Raw genomic sequence first — 23,863 nt, forward strand, 5'->3', positions numbered from 1 at the left:
AATAAATTGCATTCAGGTCATTTATTTAGGTATTTAAAATATTTATATTTAGATATTTATTTATTGAATTATTTACTTTTTATCGTGTCAGAATTGGTCCTGATCCACAATAACACAAGGACAAAGTCACTCTACTCATTTTAGAGAACAGCTCATTGATTAGGACGTAGTAATGTTGATCTAAACATTAAAACCTGAACACATCTGATTGATTATCAATGATTTTATTAACATCTTTTATTCTTTATTCAGATTGATTGGCTGCAGTTTGTCGGAGATCAGCTGTGATTCTCTGGTCTCAGCTCTGAAGTCCAACCCCTCCCATCTGAAACATCTGGACCTGAGTAACAACTTCAACCTGCAGGATCCAGGAGTGAAACATCTGTGTGGTTTTCTGGAGAGTCCAGACTGTAGACTGGAGACTCTGAGGTCAGTTCACTGGAGGTACTTAATGTAGACTTAATTTATGTTCATATAGAATTCAAAGCCTTAGTTTACGGTTTCAGCTTTACTTTATATTTTCTCCTTTCTTTTTCTAAATTTAGTCTGAAAGACTTTGTGTGTTTTGCAGAAAGTGTGGAAAACGTCTGTTTGTGGTTTAAGTAAATGAATGTTTGTAATTGATGTTAAACAGTCACATCTGTATCCTGAAAAAAACCCCAAACACACACATCCAGATCCATGCACCATGTTATTGATGTGTGTTGACATGAATAGTTGTCTGAATGTTGTGTTGATGTTTGGATGATGTGTGTAGAAGGCTGACATGATGATGATCCACAATAACACAAGGACAAAGTCACTCTACTCATTTTAGAGAACAGCTCATTGATTAGGACGTCGTAATGTTGATCTGAACATTAAAACCTGAACACATGTCATTGATTATCAGTGATTTTATTAACATCTTTTATTCTTTATTCAGATTAAGTTTCTGCAGGTTGTCAAGATCAGCTGTGATTATCTGGTCTCAGCTCTGAAGTCCAACCCCTCCCATCTGAGACATCTGGACCTGAGTGAAAACAACCTGCAGGATTCAGATGTGAAGCAACTTCTTGATCTTGTGGAGAGTCCAGACTGTAGACTGGAGACTCTGAGGTGAGTGGAGGGTTGGAGTCAGTTCATTCTTCTTTCAGTAGTTTTGTACTAGACACAGAATCTAAAGTGTTTCCTGGAAACCTGCTACTGTTTCTTCAGAGATGCTGTCAGAGGAGAATGGAGACAGACTAGACAGAAAGACAGAGACAACAGTCAGACAATCAGATCATCCTGAAGCTTGTTGTGTTGATGTTTTCAGGAAATAAATGTGGATTCCAGCTGACAGCCTTACTAGATGAATAGAGACAGTGGTCCTCATTCATCAGATCTGATCTCAGACTCTTTGTTCTCTCACCTCAAAACTAAACAACTGATCAGTTTCATCTTTGTCACAGCTCTGAGATCAGTCTGACTGAAGCCTGTAAATCACAGAACCATCATTACATTTAGTAACCATGTGGTCTTTCTACAGAGCAGAACCTCTGCTGAGGTCCAGTCATCACATCTGTATCTCTGTCATTAGTTTCATCAGATATCTTCAATGTTTCTTAGTCAGCTGATGCTTCAGAAACACATGAGATGTTCATCAACACACTCAGACTCTTTATTGAAATGGAACAGCTGGAAATCCATCACTACAGTGTTTGTGCAGTAATGAAGCGTTGATGACTCTCAGCAGTTTATTTCCTCTGTGGACTTGAGAGAAATGTGCAGAGGAAACAGACTTGATGCTAAAAGTCTGTGCAGGTCTGTGAGCTTCAGCTCCAACACGTTAACATGAAGCTGAAAGGAAGCTGGCTGAGCTCCACAGCTGCTCTGAACAGGACTGAAGTCCCTGCTGCTCTTTATACTGGATGTGCTGCATCACTGACTGACACCTGATGAAAAGAGTCTCTGGAAACACTAAATCATCTCCTCTCTTCTTTCTTCTTCTCTCTGTAGGTGGGAGAAAAGGTAAACAGGACGGTATGTGAGCTGAGAGAGGATGAGCTGAGTCCTGATGATCCAGAGGTTAAATCAGCAGCAGCTTGTGTGTAGAAAGACTCTGACTGGACCATGTTACTGGGAGGTGGAGTCAAGAGGAGAGCTTCATCCACATGTTTCTCATTTAACATCATCAACAGAGCTGCAATCAATCTATTCTAACAGAACCGACAAATAAAGTCCAGTTCCTCTTGAATTTTCACCTCTCGATGGAGCCAAATCTCCACTAATGACCTTCATGGAGTCAGGGCTGAATTATATATTATCATTATTGTTATTAAATAAAGGATACGTGTATTTTAACATTTAGCATTTAGCAGCTAAAACAGTACTTCTACATATTAAGTTTTTTTTCTTTGTGTATTTCTTTTACTTTGTGTCAGGAAACATTGAAAATACCACATAAAATATAAAGTAAAAGTGGGAACATTCTAATATTCAAGAGTAATTATAGATGTCAGAGTACAGGAAGTCTGCCATTTTTCTGAGAAATGTTTTTTGCAATTTGTATGTTTTCAATAAAATAAAACATAAAAATTGTACAGAGTACAGTGATGTTGTGGATGCACAATTTTATTTCATGACATCTTTTAATTGTAAATATAAAAGCAGCCATATGCTATAAAATGAGTAATGCTGATGCTGTGTTGGTTGAAGTAAATGATGGGAAATTTGACAAATTGTGAGTGTATTAGTAAAACGTTGAAATACTTTAGTAGAAAAATAACTTGAATAAATGTATTAATTAAATGAGGTTGATACATTTTTGTGTTCATTTACATGTTTGTTAGAAATAGAGGATTTACTGTGTTTTTTAGTGATTTAGAGGTAAATAAAATAAGAAAACAGTACGTATGTACGTGTGTCACAGACTTACGTAATGACGCACTCTACGCGTTACGCAGGGGGCGTGGCCAGCGGCTGTTGTTACTGCGGCTTCATCCAAAGAGAAAAGAGGACACTGAGCGAAACAGGGCGACACTCTCCTCACAATAGTTGTGTTTTTGGTCAGTAAGCGGATATTTTGTGACAGCACGCAGCCGAGCCGGTGAGTTTTGGTTTATTAATTCAAAGTAGCTCAAAGTGAGAGGACACATGTTCGCGGCTCCTTTGAGAAACACTGCTGCTGCTATTACGCACTTAATCAGGAACATTTTCTGCAAACATTTATTGCTGTGTCACGTTTTTCTGCGTCCTTGCTTTATACTCTGTCAATAATATCCGGTTCCACACTCATCCTGGTCCGTTCACAGTGTCATTTCTAAGAGCGTGTAGTTATATGTGGATATATTTACACATATTTCTATATATTTCTCATCCAACTTAAACTTTTACTTTAAAAGTGGTTGTTTTTGTGATTAAAGTGATTAAGTTAAAGCAAATGGAGTAGTTTGAATGGACACAGCATCTTAAATGGAAAGATTTGTTAGTTTACTGCTTTATTTAGCTGTAACTTTAATAACCTGAATGTTCAGCTTCAGAAAGAAATCAATCATTTCCATTGGTTGCAGCTGTGAGGTGTTGGGTCTACAGGTTGAGCATCAGTTTTAAATGAGGTGAATATAAAGGACTGTTCTTATTCATCAATTAGTTTCTCTTTAAAATGAGCAGAAACTGGAGAAAAGCTACTTTTCTTAAGGCAACATGTCCAGATCACTTCTTTTGTTCCACCAACAATTTCAAACTGGAGGAAATTCAGTTGAGAAAGAAAAGTTGCAGATATTCACATTTTAAACGTTGGGACTGTTGATTTAGGCCTTGATTGGTTGTTAATCTCCTTCAGCTGAATACGTTTAGAGTGAGAGATGAAGCACTAAATCATCTCCTCTGTTCTTTCTTCTTCTCTCTCCAGATGTTGGCCATTGTTCTAAACAGGACGGTATGTGAGCTGAGAGAGGATGAGCTGAGTCCTGATGATCCAGAGGTTGAATCAGCAGCAGCTTGTGTGTAGAGAGACTCTGACTGGACCATGTTACTGGGAGGTGGAGTCAAGAGGAGAGCTTCATCCACATGTTTCTCCATGTCAGACCAGTGGTGTAGTCTATGTGATACGCAGGTATACGCCGTATATCCACTAGAAAAGCTCCTGAATTGTCGTCTAACGGCTGAAAAACACACAACGATGCGTATCAGCCTGGTTTAGTGACATAACTTCACTTTCCCGTTCATAAATGGACCTTCTCTGTGTTACCAAGCGTTCACTTTTGGACCATGGGGGCTTCCGTCAAGCGTGACGTGGACCCGACGTTAAACTACTAAGGAAGCAGTGAAGTTGTGCGGCGGCAACGAGTCGACAACTTGAACTGGTCCAACGCTCGTCAGTGGAGAAGGAATGTGGAGAAAAAAACAATGAGAAGAAAGAAAAGGAAGCCCAGTAAACACTATTTGAGATGGTAGGGAAGGAGAGCTGATGACGCTGTCGTCCTACCTGGTAAGTGGAACTCATGTATGTTAGAATAATAGTCACCACTATTGGAACAGCAGGTGATTGGCTCATTGAATTCTACCTAAAACTAGTCACTGGTGGTTTGGTTGAAATCAAGGAGCTGCTGCTGCTGCTGCTCTGTGTGTGTGTTTGTGTAGATGAGAACTGGACCTGGCCAGCCTTGTGGAGTGAGAGTCAGGAGAGGGAATTTAAAAACAGGCCTCCTCGGTTAGAGCGGAGAAACGGAAAGTTAGGGAAACATAAGACGACATTTAAAGCTTCTAGAAACAGTTTAAATGTACAAAGTTAACGCTGTGTTCAAATGTTAATGTAGTTCATTCAGAAAGTTGTTAATAAAAATGAATGAATTCATTGTCGTCTTATTAATTAAGGCCCCATGTTCACCATTAAATGACTGATGTGTTGGATATAGTTGAGTTTTTCCTCCTTTTGTCTAGTTTTCAGGCCTTTTCTTCTCAGTGGCTGAAGATTGTAAACAGTTCATTAATAGTTGTCTCTTAATGCTAATATAGATACAAAAAGGACAATAATGGATCATAATGTTCATTACTGATGTTGTTGTTTACCTCCAGGTTGTGTATCTGCACTGCAACAAAATCCACTGGCGTCCTCACAGAGGAAAGGGCGTCTACATCTGAGGAGTGGGTGTCCTTTAAAATCCAGTCCTCAGACACAAACCACAAACAGCTCTAGGTCCTTTTTCTTTATTTGAAACTTATTTGTCTTGTCACTGTCTGTTCAGTGGTTAATTAAAGTCCAGCTGTTCATGTCTGTTATACATCTTGTGTTGCTTCCAATACATTTACATTCAGATAAGACATAACCAGTCTTTCATGACCTCAGTTATGTGTGGATCCAGACTTTATGCATTAATGAGCCTGGTGGTTCTTGTGTGGGGCCATTTTGGAGCAGCTGCTGCTCTGGGAGGGGGGGCTGCAGGACAGATGTTGCTCCAGGACGGGGGTGTACGAGGCTGGGAGGGGAACAATCAGAGTATACCCACTAGAATAAACTAGACTACACCACTGTTTAAGACCATCAACAGAACTGCAACCAAACTATTCTAACAGTACCAACACGTGAAGTCCAGTTCCTCTTGAATTATTCAGACACATTAAAAACAAAAGCAAATATTCTGTGTAAAAGTTGCCAGCATCAACAATCTTTCCTTTTCTTTCTTGTTAATTATGGAAACAATGGAGCGATACAAGTAAAACTAATCTCTCTCTCTAATATACGGCTCTGCCCAAATACAGTATGTTTACGCCCCCTTGTGGCCAGAAAGTATAACTACAGTGCAATTACTGTAAAGTTAGAAACATTTAATATAGCTTCCACTTCCGGTCAAAAATATACAAAAAAGAAAACACATTATGTATTATTTTATTATGTAGCAAAAAATGAAATACATGTGTTGTGAAATATAATATTAATAATATCATTTATCATGTATGTTATATCAAATATAATTTTATTATATTAAAGCGGAGAAACGGTTAGCCGAGCTAGCAGTAGAGCTAACCAGCTTCCCTATTGGCGCTTGCCAGTATTTTATTTATTTATTTAAAATAAGCTGCGAGTTCTTCAACACACATTTCAAAATAATTCTCTTTATTTTATTTCACTGATTGTTTTGGTCTTGCATTGATGTCGATGGTAGCATATTAAAATTGCTAAACGGCAAAATATAACTTGCGAAAGTGCTACAGCTTTAGTTTATCTTATAAATGCTAAACTATGAGACGGATGCAATTCGTGCTTCAAAAATGTGAAGCAGTGTTAATCCGATGGGTTATTTATGTGAAACAAAGTAGTTAAATAGAGCAGACACAGAATATCCGCTATAATTAGCACCAGCTAACCTAGCCTGGCCTGTGGTTCTCACTTCCTCTGATTATGTTCGTGTGGACTCACATACAGACCAACGAGTGTTGCTGCCCTCTAGTGGACAGAAACAGTCACTACATGTGTATTACTTCCGGTTACAATTTCAAAAGTAAAAGTGACATAAACACCTCCTATGATCATAATTACCTCTTATAAATTGTTATTGTTATTATTTTTACATCACATTTTGAAACATATTTAATATAATTTAATTTTTTAAATCGAAAAATATTCCATACATATTTGTACTTTATAATAAATAATATTTTAACTATGAACTGCAGTGAAATAAATTATAATTAAAATAATTTTTTATTATCACATTACTGTGCCATGAAATTGGTGTTCACTTGATGTACAGATATAACAGCTGTGTGTGTGTAATTTGTATCTTTTTGTGTGAGTTTCTAAATGTGCATTTATTGCAGATTGTGTTTATTCAACAGTGCACAAAATGCTTCGAGTGTCCTGATTGTAGGGGTTGAGAACGTTAAAATAATTAAATTAAAATCTAAACAAATATATATGACAAAATGTACAAATGTATAAAATTATATTTTACCTTTTTTATTTTAGAAAAACAAAAATACTTATATCTCATGTTTGGCTTCAGCGTATTGTAAAAGAAGTCATGTCTATAATTCTGATTGGGCCTAATTTTTTAACATGTATATTTTCAATTACCTTTTTTTGTCCTTGAAGATAATTTCAGATGAAAAGGCTGAATAATTATTAAATTGAGAAGGATAAATAAATAAAATTTATATATGATAATTTTGGTTGATTGATGAGGTTGTTTGTTCACTGCCCTCCGGTGGCCACAGTTTGTAACTACACCTACGTCTCTGAAGTCGTTACACCCGAAGTATTGGGGTCAATAACTGTATAGAAATGAAAAGAATATTTTAAAAATTATACCAGAACATTTTAGGATCAGACCTCAGCTCTAATTAATTATTCGTTACAGATCTAGTTAGATATAGTCCACGAAAAACAAATCTATAACCAGTTAATGTCCAAACACAGAGCCGTATGTTAAAGTCAGGCCCTCTTGTGGCCGTAAAGTGTAACTACAGCCAAGCTAGTAGTAGAGCTAACCATCGTCCCCATTGATACTGGCAGTGTTTTCTTTAAAATAAGGGGCCAGTTTTCAACACACAGATCCAAATAATTCACGCACATCATTAAATATCTCTTTTATTTCACTGATTATTTTAGTCGTGGGTTGCTGTCGATATCGTGTAGCTTGATGGTAGCGGAATAAATTTACCAATCGGGAACATGTAACTCGCACAAATGCGACAGTTTCAGTTTACTGTACGACTTATCATAAAATAAATAAATGCAAAACTATGAGAAAATGCGATTCGCCTTTGAAAGTTGTGGAGCAGCGTCAATCCGACGGGTCATTTATATGAAATGAATTAGTTAAATAGAACAGACATAGAAAATCCGCTGTAATTAGCACCAGCTAACCTAGCCTAGCCTGTGGCTCTCACTCTATCATGTCTATGGACTCACATACAGACAACGAGTGTTGCTGCCCTCTAGTGGACAGAAACTGTCATTACACGTGAAGCGTTAAGTTAATAAAAATTACATACGGACAGTACTTCCGGTTACAATTCAAAAGTAAAAGGCGAAACACCTGTGTGCTGTCATGAGGGCCTCCTATGAAAATAAAGTACCCCTTATAAATGACACTTTTGCAAGCAGGACTGTTATTATTTTTTATATTACATTTAAATATAAATGCTTTTAAAATAGAAAAATATTCCATGCATATACTTGAAAATTAATAATATTTTAACTATGAACTCCAGTGCAGAAAAACGATGGAAATAATTTATTTTTTAAATTTAATTTTTAGTATCACATTATTATGCTTTGAAATTGGTGTTCACTTGATTTACAGATGTAATGATTGTGTGTGTAATTTCTATCTTTTTATGTGAGTTTTTAAATGTGCATTTGCTTCAGATTGTGTTGATTGAACACTGCGTCTAAAATGCCTTGAGCATCCTGACTGTAGGGTTGAGAATGTTAAAATGATAAAAGTAAAATCTAAGAAAAAAATAAATAAACAATAAGATAATGTACGAATGCCTAAAACTATATTTTACCCTCTTTTTTTTCATTTTATAAAAAAAAAGTACACATATATCTCTCATGTTTGGTCTCTGTGTGTTGTAAACGAACCCATATTTATAATTCTGATTGGATTGTGACCAATGCGTCGGTTTATATCAGTGATAAAAAATATATATTTTAAGTTTTACTTTATTTTTAAATGGGAGATTTTATCCATGGTTGGATCCTGAGAGACACAGTGGTGTCGTTGAATAGTTGCTCTTTTTTTGACAAAACTCTGCACCCTTTCTATGTTCATAAATCCAACAATTATGACTAATGACAATGAAAACAAGAAAAGATATTTAATTCACCCAATGTGGCATATTTAATGAGCAATGTATTTTCCATGTCAAATTTCTCTAGCAACAGCATATAATTAGGAAAAATAAATAAATTCACCTTGTAGTGATAATCAATCTTTCTTTTAGTTGGAATATTTTTAATAATTTAATAAATTAGATAATTGAAGATAATTTCAGATGAAAGTGCTGAAATAATATTAAATTGAATAAGGGATAAATAAATAAAATTATTATCTGATAATTGTGGTTGATTTGATGAGGTTTGTTTGTTCCATCTGCCCTCCGGAGGCCACAGTTGTAACTACAACCTACGTCTTCTGAAAGTCGTTTACACTGTTACAACCCCGAGAGTATTGGGTTCCATAACTGTATAGAAATGAAAAGAATATTTTAAAAATTCTATACCAAAACATTATAGGAACAGAGCCACAGCACTAAATAATATTCGTTACAAGATCTAGTTAGATATAGTCCACAAAAACAAATCTATAACCAGTTTAATGCCCAAACACAGAGCCGTATGTTAAATCAGGGGCCCTCTTGTTGCCGTAAAGTGTAAACTAAAGCCAATCTAGTAGTAGAGCTAACCAACGTCCCCAGTTGATACTGTGCCCAGTGTTTTTCCTCATTTAAAAAAAGGGCCCAGTTTTTCAACACACAGATCCCAAATAATTCACGCAAAATCACCAAATAACTAATTTATAGTTACACTTGATTATTTTAGCGTTGCCTTCGATATCGTGTAGCTGATGGACAGCGGAATAAATTTACCAATCGGGAACATGTAACTAGCACAAATGCTACAGCTTTCAGTATACTGTAACGACTTACATAAAACAAGAAAAATATTAACTTAAAAAATGCTAAACTAAGAGAGAATGCGATTCGCATTTGAAACTTGAGTGAACAGCGTTTAATCGAGGTGTCATTTATGTGAAACAAAGTTCACTAAAATCGAACAGAACATAGAAAAATCCGCTGTAATAAGCACCACTAATCGTAGCCTAGCCTTTGCTCAAACTCTTATCATGTCTATGGAACTCACATACATACAACGAGTGTTTGCAGGCCCTCATCTAGTGACGAGAAACTGGACATAACACCTTAAGCGTTAAGTAATACAAATTACATACGTATAAGTACTATCCGGTTACAAATCAAAAGTAAAAAGTCTAAACACCTGGTGTTCTAAAGTGAATGAAAATAAATGTACCCACTTATAGATGAACTCCTGCAAGAAGGATTGTGAGGTTGGAGTCAAGTTTTCATACTTCTTTTTGTTATAGTGTAGTAAACACAGTTTGTCTCAACACAAAGATCCATGTTTGCTGTACAACCAGCAGCTGATTTCCCTGTGAAGCTGTGAGAGTAGACAACACTCAAGCCAATCAGAATCATCATGTAAGCTTGTTGTGTTCATGTTTTCAGGAAATAAATCTGAATCACTTCATGGTCATTGTAACAATTCTTCATATATCATTAGTGCAATTTAAAAGTTCTGTATCTAAAAAAAACAGGAGGTAAGATGAGAAAAAACAACCATGTAAACAGAGTAGAAACGTACACACAAATACTACTAATAACAAAAGAAAGATACAAAGGGAATATGATAAACCTGCCCATCCATCAACAGTCCCTTTCTGATTTTTCTCATCTATGATATTCACACGTCTGGACCCTTCACATGTTTTAGTCCCTCCGTACAGTATTCTAACTTTAACTACAGATGTTGAAACGGTGTCTGCATGGTGTACATCAAAGCCAAACACCCCTTATACAACACACCAACGAGTGTACAGTCCACTTCCCCCTCCTAAAAATCCCAGTTTGGAAATCGTCCACTTCTGTTTGTCATCTGGCCTCCTACCTGGGCAGTGTGGATTGAGCACAGGAACAAACATTTGGGTAATTTTCAATCTTTGAATGAATGCGACTGAATTTGAATGTTTTATTTCTCTGAGTTTCACCTGAAATCCTTCAACTCAGGCATTTACCAGTGATATCATTTCAGAAAAGTCTAAGTTAGTTGAAGAAAGTTAAAATTCCATGTCCCCCCACCCAACAAGTAAATTCAAGCAACAACACAGGTCACCCACAACACAAGAGACACCAAGACAGACACTGCTACTTGATGAAAGACCTAAAGTTGGGATGAAGTTTTAAAATAAAGTGAAAAATGTAACCTTTAAGTTACTATACCTATGACTTTTAATGGACATACATACTATGACTTTTTTTTTTTTATCACAGACATTTTTTTTTATAACTTAAATTTTTTATTGAGTATTCACAATTGTAATAGGTCGCAAAAACAATACATCAAATAAGATACAAGTTTAAAGTAACCAATACATAACACTAACAGACTGTCTGGAGAGCACTATTCAGTCACTGTTCCAGTTTAGCATTAGCATTTATGCATTTCGTTTGTCTTCCTCTTTGAGTTGATCTTTTCCATAACCACTGCACCTGTAATTGGAGCGTTCACATTGAGCCATTTCTTGTGTCTTACTCTCTGCTAGTACACTTTAGTCAAGTACAGAATCTTCTTTCACTACAACCTTCTCAATATTCCCAAAATCATCACTGAGTTTGGAATTTCACATCCAAGACATTTTTTACGACTGAGTTAACATATTGCCTTCGTATATCCTCATTTTTATACACTTCCAGAAGATGCGTTCATGGTCTGCCTCACCACGCTCCCAACATAATCTCCCCAGCAGTCCTGCTGTGAAGCCATTGCTAGATTTTTATTCCTTTGCTGTTATAAAATAGTGAGTCTCGGTTTTTTCCAGCAGACTCCCTCCAAATGAATGAATTTGTTGTTTTACGTTGTGTCTTCACAGAGCATAGTGGTGCCACTCCTCTCTTGTATTTGGATTTTTAGCTCTACTTCCCTTTTTGCTTTTTTATATAACCGTGTTGATTCCTGTCCTGCAGTCCCCCAAATCTCGATAGTAAAGCAGAGATGTTTTGAGTGAGTCGCTGAAAACACAATCACCCTTATTTTATAGTTTCATTTGACCTCACTCTTTGGGAAATAAACTCTCAGCTGCAAGTGTCCTATAGAAGTCTTTGTTTTCGAGGCTGTTCATTGTCTTTAGATCTTGGAAACGAAGAAAGTTTGTCACACCTTCTGATACTGTACATGATGAATTGCTGGATCATACGACCCTTTGCTGTCAACTTTGACCAAGTAGATCAGAAACATGAGATCAAGTAGCAAAAGCTGTCTTTTCATGATAGTACAGAAACATGACTGTTATCATTCAAACATACTATATCATAACGAAAGTAACATTATATCTTTTTCTATTGCATACTATAATATGACTTTTTTAATTCATACTATAAAGTTACTACTTTTTTTCATACATTACCTTACCACATACTAAACTTTGACATTTCTTGCTGGACATACGATAGAAACGATGACTTTTTCTTGGGACAAACGGTTTCAGTTCTAACATCTGCTTCTATATCACTACACCCGGTCCACACGGGCCATGATGGTTTTCCAAGACTCAACCCAGAGAACAGACCTTCACGAAGCAATAAACCCTATAATGTAAGTAAATTACAATAACATTTAAAACGGCTTTTAAATTGTTCAATTTAACGCTTTTTAACATTTTAATCAAATTCGTCCTTCGTTATTACTTTTTTTTTTTTAACCTACAGTAGGATGCCTACTATTGAGAGACATTTTTTTTTTTTACTATAACTATTTATTAAGAGCAAGAAATTAACAGGCTTGTTAAATATAAACTAATTTACTTTGCATCCTGTTTCATATAAGTTAGTGGGGATTTTAGTTCTAACTCCAACTTCTATCACACCAGAACATCAGAGGAGACACGGCCATGATGGTTACTAAGACTATGACGACTAAAGAACAGCAACGACGCAGGAAGACTCAACATTTGAAGTTTATTACAATACTAATTATTAAACAGTTTAAAATTAGTCATCATGACAAACCAAACTGGCTTCCATTTCATTCATCAAAAGTCTTTCCATCGTTTATCGACAGCAGCAATAGATAGGAAGATCATAACAAGTAGGATCTTTTTTGCACATTAGTAAAGTTGTTGGTTTCGTTTCTAACCTCCTACTTCTATCACTACCAAACATCAGGAGGAGACTCTGCCAATGATGGTTTCTAATTACTATCCACCTGAACCAACAGCAGCCTGTTGCAAAAGGTGCATTGTAATTAAATTAAATGAATCGTTTTAAAGAATGTGTTTAAAATGATGTAAAGTTATTGTCTGTTATAATATGTAACGTAGTATTGTTTGACTGTTTCATAATTGTAGACTAACATTTTTTGTTCTAATCTACTCCAGGAGGAACGTGCCATGAATGGTTTCCAGGACTTCACTTTAAGAGGATGATCTTCGCGGCTGCAAGTAACGTATATTTTTTTTTATACATATATTTATATCTGTCCCCCTGTTTGAGGGACAGATAAGTTTGTACTGGAACCCCACACTTTTCCACGTGCGGGTACCGGGGCACCAAAAAAAAGGATAATGAAATGGCCCTCGCCCACTGCAATACTCCCCCACGAATCCCTCCCCCCTACAAACCCAACACCTCCACACCTGTCCCTGACTCTCCCAACCACACACTTGACATCCACACCATTAACCCACTAGTCACTCCCCCTCAGAGAACTGACTCCTCCCCCACTGCACCAGGCTCCTCCCATCTCACCTTTGACCCATCCCATTAACCCACTAAGCTACTCCTCTCTGCTGCATCCTCCCCCCTCACTGTAAAACTCACAGCTGCACTTAGTTCTAGAAGACATAACCCCGTCCTTCTACCTCCTCAGAAACCACGGGGAGGACAACGGCCCCCCCCGCGCTCAGCTACCACCGGGACCCACTCTGAGATCCAGGCCCCCGACAACGGGGCGGGATTCGAACCAATCTCCTCGACTCTTCCATCCGCGTATTAACCACCACACGCCACCTAGAACCCTTCACGCTTTGGACCTTCTCTCTAATCGCTTTTGTCATCGTCACTTTGGAATTCCGGACTTTTAAAGACACCGACTGACCATAAGATTTGAACCCATGACTTAAAAAAGTATCCAACCATCATTTAAACTCTCGAGCTAATAACTGCAAGGATTCTAGTTTTTACATAAACAGTTTTCCATCAGTTTCTTTGGTGTGATCTTCAAAATTCACAACTGTCATAAAGATTTGAACCCAAGACTTCACACTCAACATAGACTCATCTAACATTCTGATCTATTTGTCCACATGTTTCCTGTCTGTTCTCTGGAGCTTTTCAGACTCACTTTTGAGTGTAGGACACTAAAATTCATAGACAATATACGATAAGAATTTGAACCTAGCATCTTCAGAACCTCCAAGAATCCCTCTACCCAGCCTGAGCTATCTGACCACGACATGTTCTCCACTCTTCCTGGAGCTTTTCTGTTGTTTCCTGTTGTTGTATTAAATCACTACAATTTCTCATTGGGTGATTGAACACATGTCCTCCAGAACTAATGAACCTGAACCTAACAACCTTAGCCACTCAGAGAAAAAGCTGCAATTTTCAGATTATTCAGGATATATTTTTACTCTTTTCTCTGGATGTATTGGACATTAAAATAAAAAAGCTAAACTGTCCTAAGGATCAAACCACAACCTCCCAGCCACATTAGAGAAGACTCTAACCACATGAGCCACTGAAACCAGAGACAACAACACATCTACTTTTACATCTTTTTCAGTACTTTCATCTTGGTATAAAGATTTAAAATGGATTGAACCTTTCCAGGCTTGAACCCAAACCTTCAGAACCTCTGAGTGAAAAGACTTAACATCATAGAGCCACAACCCCATAACGATGAGATGCCATGAAACTTTTAAAAGCATTTTTAGTTTCCTCTGTCACTTAGAGAATAATATGTATAAAGCAGAACTCTGGTTTGATCACTGTTTCAGACTGAGAGACAGAACCACAGCTGATCTCAACTGGAAAAAGCTACTCTTCACCTGGGAAGTGCAGCTGTTTGTTGTAGTGTTCAAATGTTCACGATTCCTCCCTCAGACACAACAACAGAAAGAAGTCAGTAGCCTAGAGATGAACCTAGGAGACGTAAGAACAATGAGGGATTTACTAGACGACTCACCTCACTGGCTATTCAACAAAAGTTTCACCAAAGGAAGATTGTCCTTAGATTTCTAGACTCCACCCGCCCTCTGCACCACAGCTCATCATCCTTCTCTAACTGGGTTATCTCTTCTCCTAAATGAGCCATAAAGTCTCTTTGGGATCAGTGTTTAGAGAATGTGGACAGTTTGTAGTTTCTGACACTTGAACCACTGGAGGGCAGTGATAGGTGATATTTTAAAAACACTTCTGTCCTCAGGGTTCATTAAATTCGTTCCGGATCAGGATGAACCTGATTTATTATTTGAGCTTCATCACTCCTCCCTCCTCCTCCAGCTGCAGCTAGCTGAAGGTAAAACCTTTTCTATCTTCTTCTCTTGTTCCTTCTCCTTAGTCTGGTGTCATAGGTTTTGTGTTGATCAACAGGCCTGCGTTCACCTGCGCAGGGAGTGAGTTTTCAGAGCATTGAGCTCCTCCTGCCTCTGACTCATCAAGATTCACTGGATAAAGATTCAAAACAGACTCTGCAGACTGCCCTGCTGCATCCCACTCAGTCTTCACAGTGTTCACACACTAGAGTTCACGAAAGGTTTTTTATCAACTCACAGGGAGAAACGTTGAAGAAAACACGCGGACGAGAGGCAACGTGTGCTACTGCTTTGCTGTCATCACTTCCTGGGTCAGACCGCTGCGTTCAGCGACAAATCGGGACATTTGAAACTCTTAGGTCAAATCCAGCTGCATTTTAGAAAAATAATTAACTGACAAAAATAAATGTTGAATTAAGACGTTTTTCTGTGTTTTATCAACAATTCAACTAACATTTAAAGTTTCAAAACTGTTTAAGGTGTTCCTGTAGAAATAGAACCCTCCTTCAGTTCAGTCTGTTACTTGATAATCTCAATTAAAAATAGAAACATGGGCGATTTTTAAGATCAATGGAGTCTTTGTTTAAATTTTGCTGCAGGAAAAAATAAATAAATTACGAAAACAAATAAGTAGTCGTCCAACAGAAACTTGAACTTTCCATCACGTACGTTAACATATTTCACCACAGGAACTAAATGAAGACTGTCTGAGGTTGACTCCACATGAACCTCCACCACTAGATTGTTTGTGTGTGTACACGTCATTTAGTACTGATTCAGTCATTGTTTTCTCACGTGAGTAATCCAGGACGTGTACCCGTCCCTCCTTTTTATTTTTCAGATGAGTTTCCAGTGAAAACTGGAAGTTGAGTCGCGGTCTGACTTGGTCTCCTTCTCATCCTGAACCTTTCCTCATAGCATGGTCTACATCATGATCTTCACAGAGAAACCTTCTGACTTCAGGTCTGCACAGTCACCTCAAAACAGCAGAGAACTAGGACTCAGTTATTTATGTTAGAACATGAATATACTTTAAGTCATTGCAGATCTCAGGTTGTCAGTGTATCTGAAGAAAAATAAATTTAAAATGATTATGAATATAATTGTCAAAAATTATATTAAATTAAAAAATGTATCTTCCACAGTGACTCCTCACAGGAAACTGAATTAAAATGTGATTTTTGTTTTTTATGGAAAATAAAATCTTTTAATACAAACTAAAGAGTGATTATTTTTTGTTCCATAATATTTTGTCCCTTTAGTTAAACTGGGGGATATTTGTGGTGAAACTCAGTGTGAGGCTTTTAAAAGGACGTTTGTGTGTCGTCCACCGTGTCCTCTCAGCGTGTGGTGGTGAAGTTTTGGAGGTTGTGTGTTCAGCTCCAGGTCAGACAGTTGAATGAATGTGAAGTCCTCCTTACCAAACCAGAGGAAGGACGGCCCTCCACCCACCTGAGAGGTTTCAGAGAAAAGACTCGATCATTCTCTACTCGTCCCAGTCAGTGAGTCAGGAGTTGAAGTTCGGACGTGAAAAATCTCATGAAACTGTGAAAGACTGGACTTGAAAACCTCTACTACCTGATATCAAACCCTTACTTTTACCCTCTACACTAAAAACCCAGAGCCCGCTGGCTTCTGCCTGGAGCTGGGTATGTCCCGCCTTTTTTTTTATTCAGCTTTCGGCCACTGCAAAGTAAATATAAGTTAAAATTTTTAATTTTTGAGTTGAGAAGTAGCTCGGTGCGTTAAAAAGCAGCCTCCAAATCTTGGAGGTGCAGGTTCGAGACCAGTGTTTTTTTATAAATAAGCTTGATGCTTGTAACTGAAAAAAAAACAGTCTCCTGTGGGACATGACCTCACCAACCTCTGAACCCTCCAACCCCTTCTTCTTGATCCCCTGAGCCACCTTGCTCACACTTTTCCCACCAATTATATTGGTATATTTGTCATCCTAATTTTTTATGGGAAATATTCAGATTTGTATGAAAAAGTAAAAAAGTTGCTTCCACCTCCACATACTCCGCCCCACTTGAGGAGCCGTTCATCAGCTCTTGATTCAACTCCCGACACACTGAGCCGTTCAGATCAGTGACTCCTCAACCTGAAGACAGCCCCCCTCAACCTCAGACTCTCCTCTGACTCTAGGAGAAGCTTGAGTGTTTGGACCATGAAGCAGCTGAAGACTGAAGACACAGTCCTCCACAGAGGTTTTACATCGCCACTAACCCTCCACCTCCAAATGTCTGAACCTTCTAAACAGCCACAGCTCCTTTGAGCACATCTGGAATCTTTAGTTTAACTTATGATGTAGATTCACATGATCAGAATATTTTTAGAGTTTTCATCTATGAATTAAATCTTTCTTCACTGGACAGATTCTTGAATCTCAACATTTATCAAATACCTGAACATCCTACCACCCTTCTTACAAGCCACAGAACACATCCATGCAGCTTTTTCTGACTTTTATTTATTAAATCTTGAATTTATTTATTTTTAATATCTGAGATTTAAGCTAGTTTTAACCGTCACAGACGAGAGATCAAACATTTACTCTGCCAGGTTCATGTCGTGGTGTCGCCTAGTTGCTCTGTTTGTGGTGTTCCATCTGCATTTCTCCACCTGCAGTAACACACAATCACTTCCTTATCTACACTTCACCACATTACAACAGTAGAAAAATCAAAACGCTACATACTCAGATGTAACCCGTCCTGAATTAAAAAAACAAATCGATTCCACTTAGGTATCTATGATAGAACTGAGTGTCTTATTAGCTGCAAGAACTGCTGGTCAGGATCCGATACACAAACAATACAACAAAAAGATTATTTTTTTCAATCATCTAGTTGTGCACATGAATTGAATCCAGACAGTGATCCCTTGCCCGGCAAAACGCTTAAGGTGTAAAGCGACATAAATAATTTTAATACCACAACCACGCTAGCTCCCCTCTATATAGCTTTAAAAAATCAAACAGCTAACACGAACGATGAATTCAAACTATAACACGAAATAACACTCGTCCCAGGACATAACTCTCGATATCTACATCTCTATTATTCCTCTTCAAGTAGTCGCGTGATTTATTTCATCATAGGACAAACCACGTTAAACTTGATACCGAAGTTACGTTGCTAATCTAACATTTCATCAGGTTAAATAACCAACACCTGTTTTCATAATTAACTTCCCGGTTTCTGCTTCTTCGACGTTAAAATGACCTGTGATGGAAAAGTCGTCTCCCATCTGGTTGGTGAAAATGAAGAACTACATGATGCATATCATAACATATAGAGAAACCATCACGATCACTGCCCTCCCAGTGTCACTGTCATAACGACAACTGTCTGATGTATGTTTACATGGCCCTCCTGTGTCACAGGCAGGGAACTACAAGCTATCACTGTAAAAACAAAAAAAAGCATATAAACAATATGAATAAAAATGTACAACAAAACCAAGACTAATATCTGTCCTGAATTATAATAATATTTATAAATATAATAAATAATACTAAAATTCTTCTCACTATTTCTTCTTTTTAACTGCATCTACGCATAACTCCCTGAAACCAGATAAGAAAGAAATAAGAAAACTAATCATCTGTTAAATCCAAGCGCCTAAAAGACATAAAGGCTCGGATGACCAGTAATTTTCTACTTTTTAAACTCAGACAAAACAGAAGTTATTGTGTATTTTGGCCCTCAACATGTCATAGATTCAATATCTAATCACCTGGTTCGTTGGATGGCGTTACCTAGGCCTCCAGTACTACTTGTGAAAAACCTTGGTGTTATAATTTGACCAGGGATATGTCCTTTAGATTCTCACATACATCCGGTGACTCAGGACTGCTTTCTTTCACCTTTCGTAATATCATCACAAATAGGAACATCCTCTCTCAGAAGTGATACGGGAAAACTAGTTCATGCATTTGTTCTTCCAGCTGGATTATTGAAACTCCGTTACTTGTCCTGGCTCTCAATACTCATAAAAAACCTCCAAATGATTCAAACGCTGCAGCAAGGAGAACTGACAGAATTAGCAAGAGAGATCATATACTCCAGCATTAGCATCTCTTTCATCTGGCTCCTTATAAAATCTAGAGTTAAATTTAAAATCCTCCTCCCTTACATACAAGCCCGAAAGGCCGAGCTCCAATCTTATATGAAAGACCTCATAGAACCAAACTGTCCCAACAGATCACAACATCTCTAAGTGGCAGGTCGCTTGTGGTTCCTAAGGTACTAAAAGTAAGAATGGTAGGTAATGACTTCAGTTATCAGCGCTCCTCTCCTGTGAACCAGACTCCCAGTTTGGGTTCAGAGGCAGACACAGTCTCAAATGTTTAAGGTCAGAGACTAAAGACAATCCTTTTTGACAAAGATTAAATTAGAAGCTGGACTTAACCATCCCTTAGTTTAAGCTGCTATAGGCCGGCTGCAGGGGTACGATGTCACTGAGACAGATAATAATTGTCCTCTCTCTGTCTTCTCTGGCTCCGTGTCCTGAAATATCTTAAATCATTTTATTATCTAACTCTTATAATCTTTCTATCTCCCTCCATCTTCTTGTGAGGGTCTCTGTCTGGAGTGCTGATAAAAAATTAAATCTGACCTGTGGAGCTCTAAGCTACATCTTGCTGCTGAGGCCTCATCAACCAGCCCGTTCTTCATGGTCTGGAGTGCTGTTGAAAACAGCCTGTGGAATCTCCATAAACTACATCTGTCCCATGTCTTCATTTCCTCCTCCAGTGTCCACTCCCTACCTAGATGAACAAATCACCAACCTTCCCATACTACCTGTTTATACTCACAAACTGTCTCATAGATCATCACTAGAGTTAGAATTACCTAGATCCTAACAATGTTTCCTTCAGCTTGATGTTTGTGTTTAGACAGAAGTTTTGTTTATCTTGTTTCTCCTTCTCTTCTTTCTCTCTATCTTCTCTGTTTCTACCCTCTGTTCCTTCAGCAGATGGTTTCCTCCATATGAGCTGGTTCTCTGCTCAAGTTTTCTTCCTAGTTAAAGGGAGTTTTTCCCTCAGGCTGATCTGGAGGTTTCAGGCTGGTTTTTATGAAGGCGTCTGAAGACCATATGTATTGTTTATTGGTGCGACAAATAAGAACTTAAACTGTAAAATCTTTGGTATTTGTAGTATTATTGGATGTTGACAGTTGTAGTTCCAGACTAGTGACCACTAGAGGCCCATGTGATCCGTGACAGTTTTCGGATTCAACTAATCCAAATATTTTGACATCTAAATTCTAAACCACTGTATCTACCTGTCACTGACTGTCATGTTGACGACTCTCTTAATAGTTTCCCACTGTTTTTCACCACACAATAATCCCATCACCAACCTGGAGTCAGACGCGTGAATATTATTGAATGAAAATATCATAAACAAGTTTTTTAGACAAAACACTGCAAGACATGTTTACTACAAATAGAAACTATCAGACGAGTGTTTCCAGAAGCCGTCAGTCAACATTATGTCTGTTTATAATGAGGAGGAACAACTAGAATCCTCCACAGCAGACAGCTTATTTACACTTATGATTTATTCACAACATTTACTTCAGTAAAAGCCCCAGACAGTATTAAAATACTCCAGTTCCTGCCCCTGACAATCTGTGATAACATGAAAATGTAGTTATAGTATCAAGAGTAAAAATATTCCCTGTGACAAATTAGTATAATATCAGTATTAATGTCTTTTATTAATTATTATTTAATCGTCTTAATCATGAAAACACAGACACTGAAGATCCTACACAAGAATTAATTAGAGAAAATTTTTATTATTCACTGACTGGACAATAATTAAACGAATCAAGAACAAACAAGTCTGATAAAGTGTTTTATCTTATTGTGAAAAACTACATCCCTCCTTCCAGTCCTGCCTCAAACACAGGTGAACTGACCCTTTGATCAGAAGAAGCTGACTCACTCTTTTCAGTGTTCAGGTTGTAGTGGAGTCTTCCTTCATCTCTCTGGACTGGTTAACTAAAACAGTAAGTTTGATTTGTTTAAAAGCTATACTTTGTCTTCAGTAATTTTAATGTTTATTTCCCTGCTTTGTAATGTTTGTAGAAGATGTTCACTTCTTATTTCAATAATAGTTGTGTCACTGATGGGCTGTATTGAAGATCAGTCTACATTATTATTAGATAAATGATTCACTGGAATAAACAGCAACGATGATCAGATTTAAATTAAATGATAAATCTTCATTAATCTGGACCATCCTCAGATTTAATTTCTAAAGTTATTTTCACTTCTCAGCCAATGTGACACAGATCTTTTCTCTGTGAAAATCTGTCTGAAGGTCAAGTCCAGTAGTTTATAATGTTTAACCTCTTAATATCCATTAGTCAGCAAGCTGAAATCTGAGTCAGAGCTGAAAATACAAGTTGGGACGAGATGTGAACATTTTTGTGTTGATGTGGCAGCACATAAATTCAGTTGAAGGTGGATGATTTGAAAAGAGGAGTAAAGGAAGGCTGGACTGAGATATAATCTGCCCATCAGTCCCAACAGGACAGACTAACACCTATCCTCAATAAGATTCACCCCTTTCACAACCTTGACACTGGGAGCCTTCTGACTCTTGTTTTTCTAAGAGATGAAGAAACGAGTAAATGTGTAAAATGAAACGACTGACTTTTGATTCAGAGACTGTGTTATAGAGAGAGGTTGATGTTTTGTTAGATTAGTATTCACACCCTTCATCTCTTTAAAGAAATACATAGACATCAGACTCAGTAGGAATTCAGAATAAATTTACACCTACCAACATCGTTCATCAGATGAACACAGCCCGCGGTGTTATGTATGTCAATCTAATAACGTAGTCAGTTAAAAAGATCAGTGATCTAGATCTGACATTAAAACATTTGTCTTATATGTATGAAGTTGTTTTCAGGATGTTTGAATTTGTAACTTGTGTGTGAAGGTGCATTTTCCTCCAATACTACAGAGTACACTAATATATGATATTTCTCTTAAACATGTGTTGAAATGGGTTAAAGTAGTGTATTTTCCTATGTTTATATCATATGTTTAGATATTAGTGGCGACTATCTTCGATTCAAAGTACAAACTAAACACACCTTTCAACAGCATCAGATAAAAAAGCGTAAAGTGTATTAAAGTAAATTGAAAGTTGTAAACCACTTCTTTAGTTGTGTTGAACTCTGGACGTCTCCAGTAAAAAACAAAACAAAAGTCAGTGTCTATTGAATGTTAATTATTCTTTGGATGATTTGTTTGCCTCCTGCATTTGAAGGTATGGAAAGTGTGTGTGAGCTGATGTGAATCCAGCAGAATGGTTCATGAGAGGACAGAGAGGAGGGAGTCCCTCCCTCTAAACCCGAATGTGAGAGAGTCAAGATGAGATGTTCCTGAAGATGAGTGAGGCACAGAGTGAGATGAAGAACTCTGGGTGTGTTGAAACAACATTAGTGTCTTTCCACATTTCACGACATCTTAAAACTCCACAATCTCACACACAGCTTCTGTGGCTGTGGACTAAAAGTTTCCTTCTCTCTCTTGTCAGTGTCCATGGAAACACCAGAACGTAAACCTAAACCTGAACCCACTGTGTGGTCTATGAATAGTGCCGGGTTCCATTCATCCGTCCAATAACATTTGACTCCAGAAGGTAAGTTGTGACAATCTTGAAAAAGTTTAGTGTTTGGTGTTTTAACTGTGACCGTTGTTGAGGTTTGGGAACAATGTGCAACTCAACATCTTCATTGATGTGTGTTTGTTGTGAATAATATCTGTTCATAGAAGAAAGGCTTTTTTCTAAGAATTGTGTAGCCGTCACAGTGATAAGAATTCCTCACTTCATAAAATGTAAGAATTGAAGAAATGTACTGAAATTAGACACATTCTGCTGTCAGTAATTTGACTCGGTTCTTTGTCAGGATCCACAAACACCAGAATAACCCTGAACACTAACACTAAGCTCAAAACCCAAAACAGGAACCCAGCAGTGTTGTCCAGGCTGACTCTCTCCCTAATCTTAGTGCCCTAGACGAGATTAACTCACCGGAGTCTGTATTACTAACACGGTGGTGTTTGTGTGGATGTGTGATCAGAAGGCTCCTCTCCAGAAAGCAGTTTGAGTGCATCATAACAAGAGTAAACGTATTACCATTACAAGCAACTCGAAGTAAAATAATAATAATACTAATAAAAATAATAAAATAAACACTGCTTGCAGATTGCATTTCATCACATTGCTAATGAAATTTCAGCACAATATCAAACATGATGAGGCAGTAGAACTAAGCACCACCATCAGCAGCAATCTGTTGTCAGTGGCACACTGTTGTTGTACTAGTGAAGAGTATGAAAAAAATTAATTTTCAACTCGACCAAAACATAATGATGACGTGATGAAACAATAAAATAAAATTTCTAAACCCAGACCGTACTACAGGCAGATATATAACTGTGTAGAAAACGATGCAAACTCAACATAAACAAACAGTAAACTTTTCACACTAAACACGGTTTCAAATAAAATAAAACAAAAATGGTACAGCCTC

The 23,863-nt window shown here is 37.5% G+C and overlaps 1 protein-coding gene and 2 long non-coding RNA genes across 3 annotated transcripts in view; 2 read left to right on the forward strand and 1 right to left on the reverse strand.

Moving 5' to 3' along the window:
* Positions 1 to 23,863, reverse strand: part of LOC125001222 (NACHT, LRR and PYD domains-containing protein 3-like) — a 174,398-nt gene that overhangs the window by 113,304 nt on the left and 37,231 nt on the right. The window lies entirely within an intron of this gene.
* On the forward strand, positions 2,037 to 21,487 carry LOC125001079. Its single transcript, XR_007111490.1, has 3 exons — positions 2,037 to 2,201; positions 21,321 to 21,323; positions 21,476 to 21,487. It is a non-coding gene; the product is annotated as an uncharacterized LOC125001079 (long non-coding RNA).
* Positions 2,967 to 5,246, forward strand: LOC125001041. Its single transcript, XR_007111441.1, has 4 exons — positions 2,967 to 3,070; positions 3,875 to 4,078; positions 4,218 to 4,453; positions 5,041 to 5,246. It is a non-coding gene; the product is annotated as an uncharacterized LOC125001041 (long non-coding RNA).

Source organism: Mugil cephalus, chromosome 23 (assembly GCF_022458985.1).
Source record: "Mugil cephalus isolate CIBA_MC_2020 chromosome 23, CIBA_Mcephalus_1.1, whole genome shotgun sequence".
Lineage (NCBI taxonomy): Eukaryota > Metazoa > Chordata > Actinopteri > Mugiliformes > Mugilidae > Mugil > Mugil cephalus.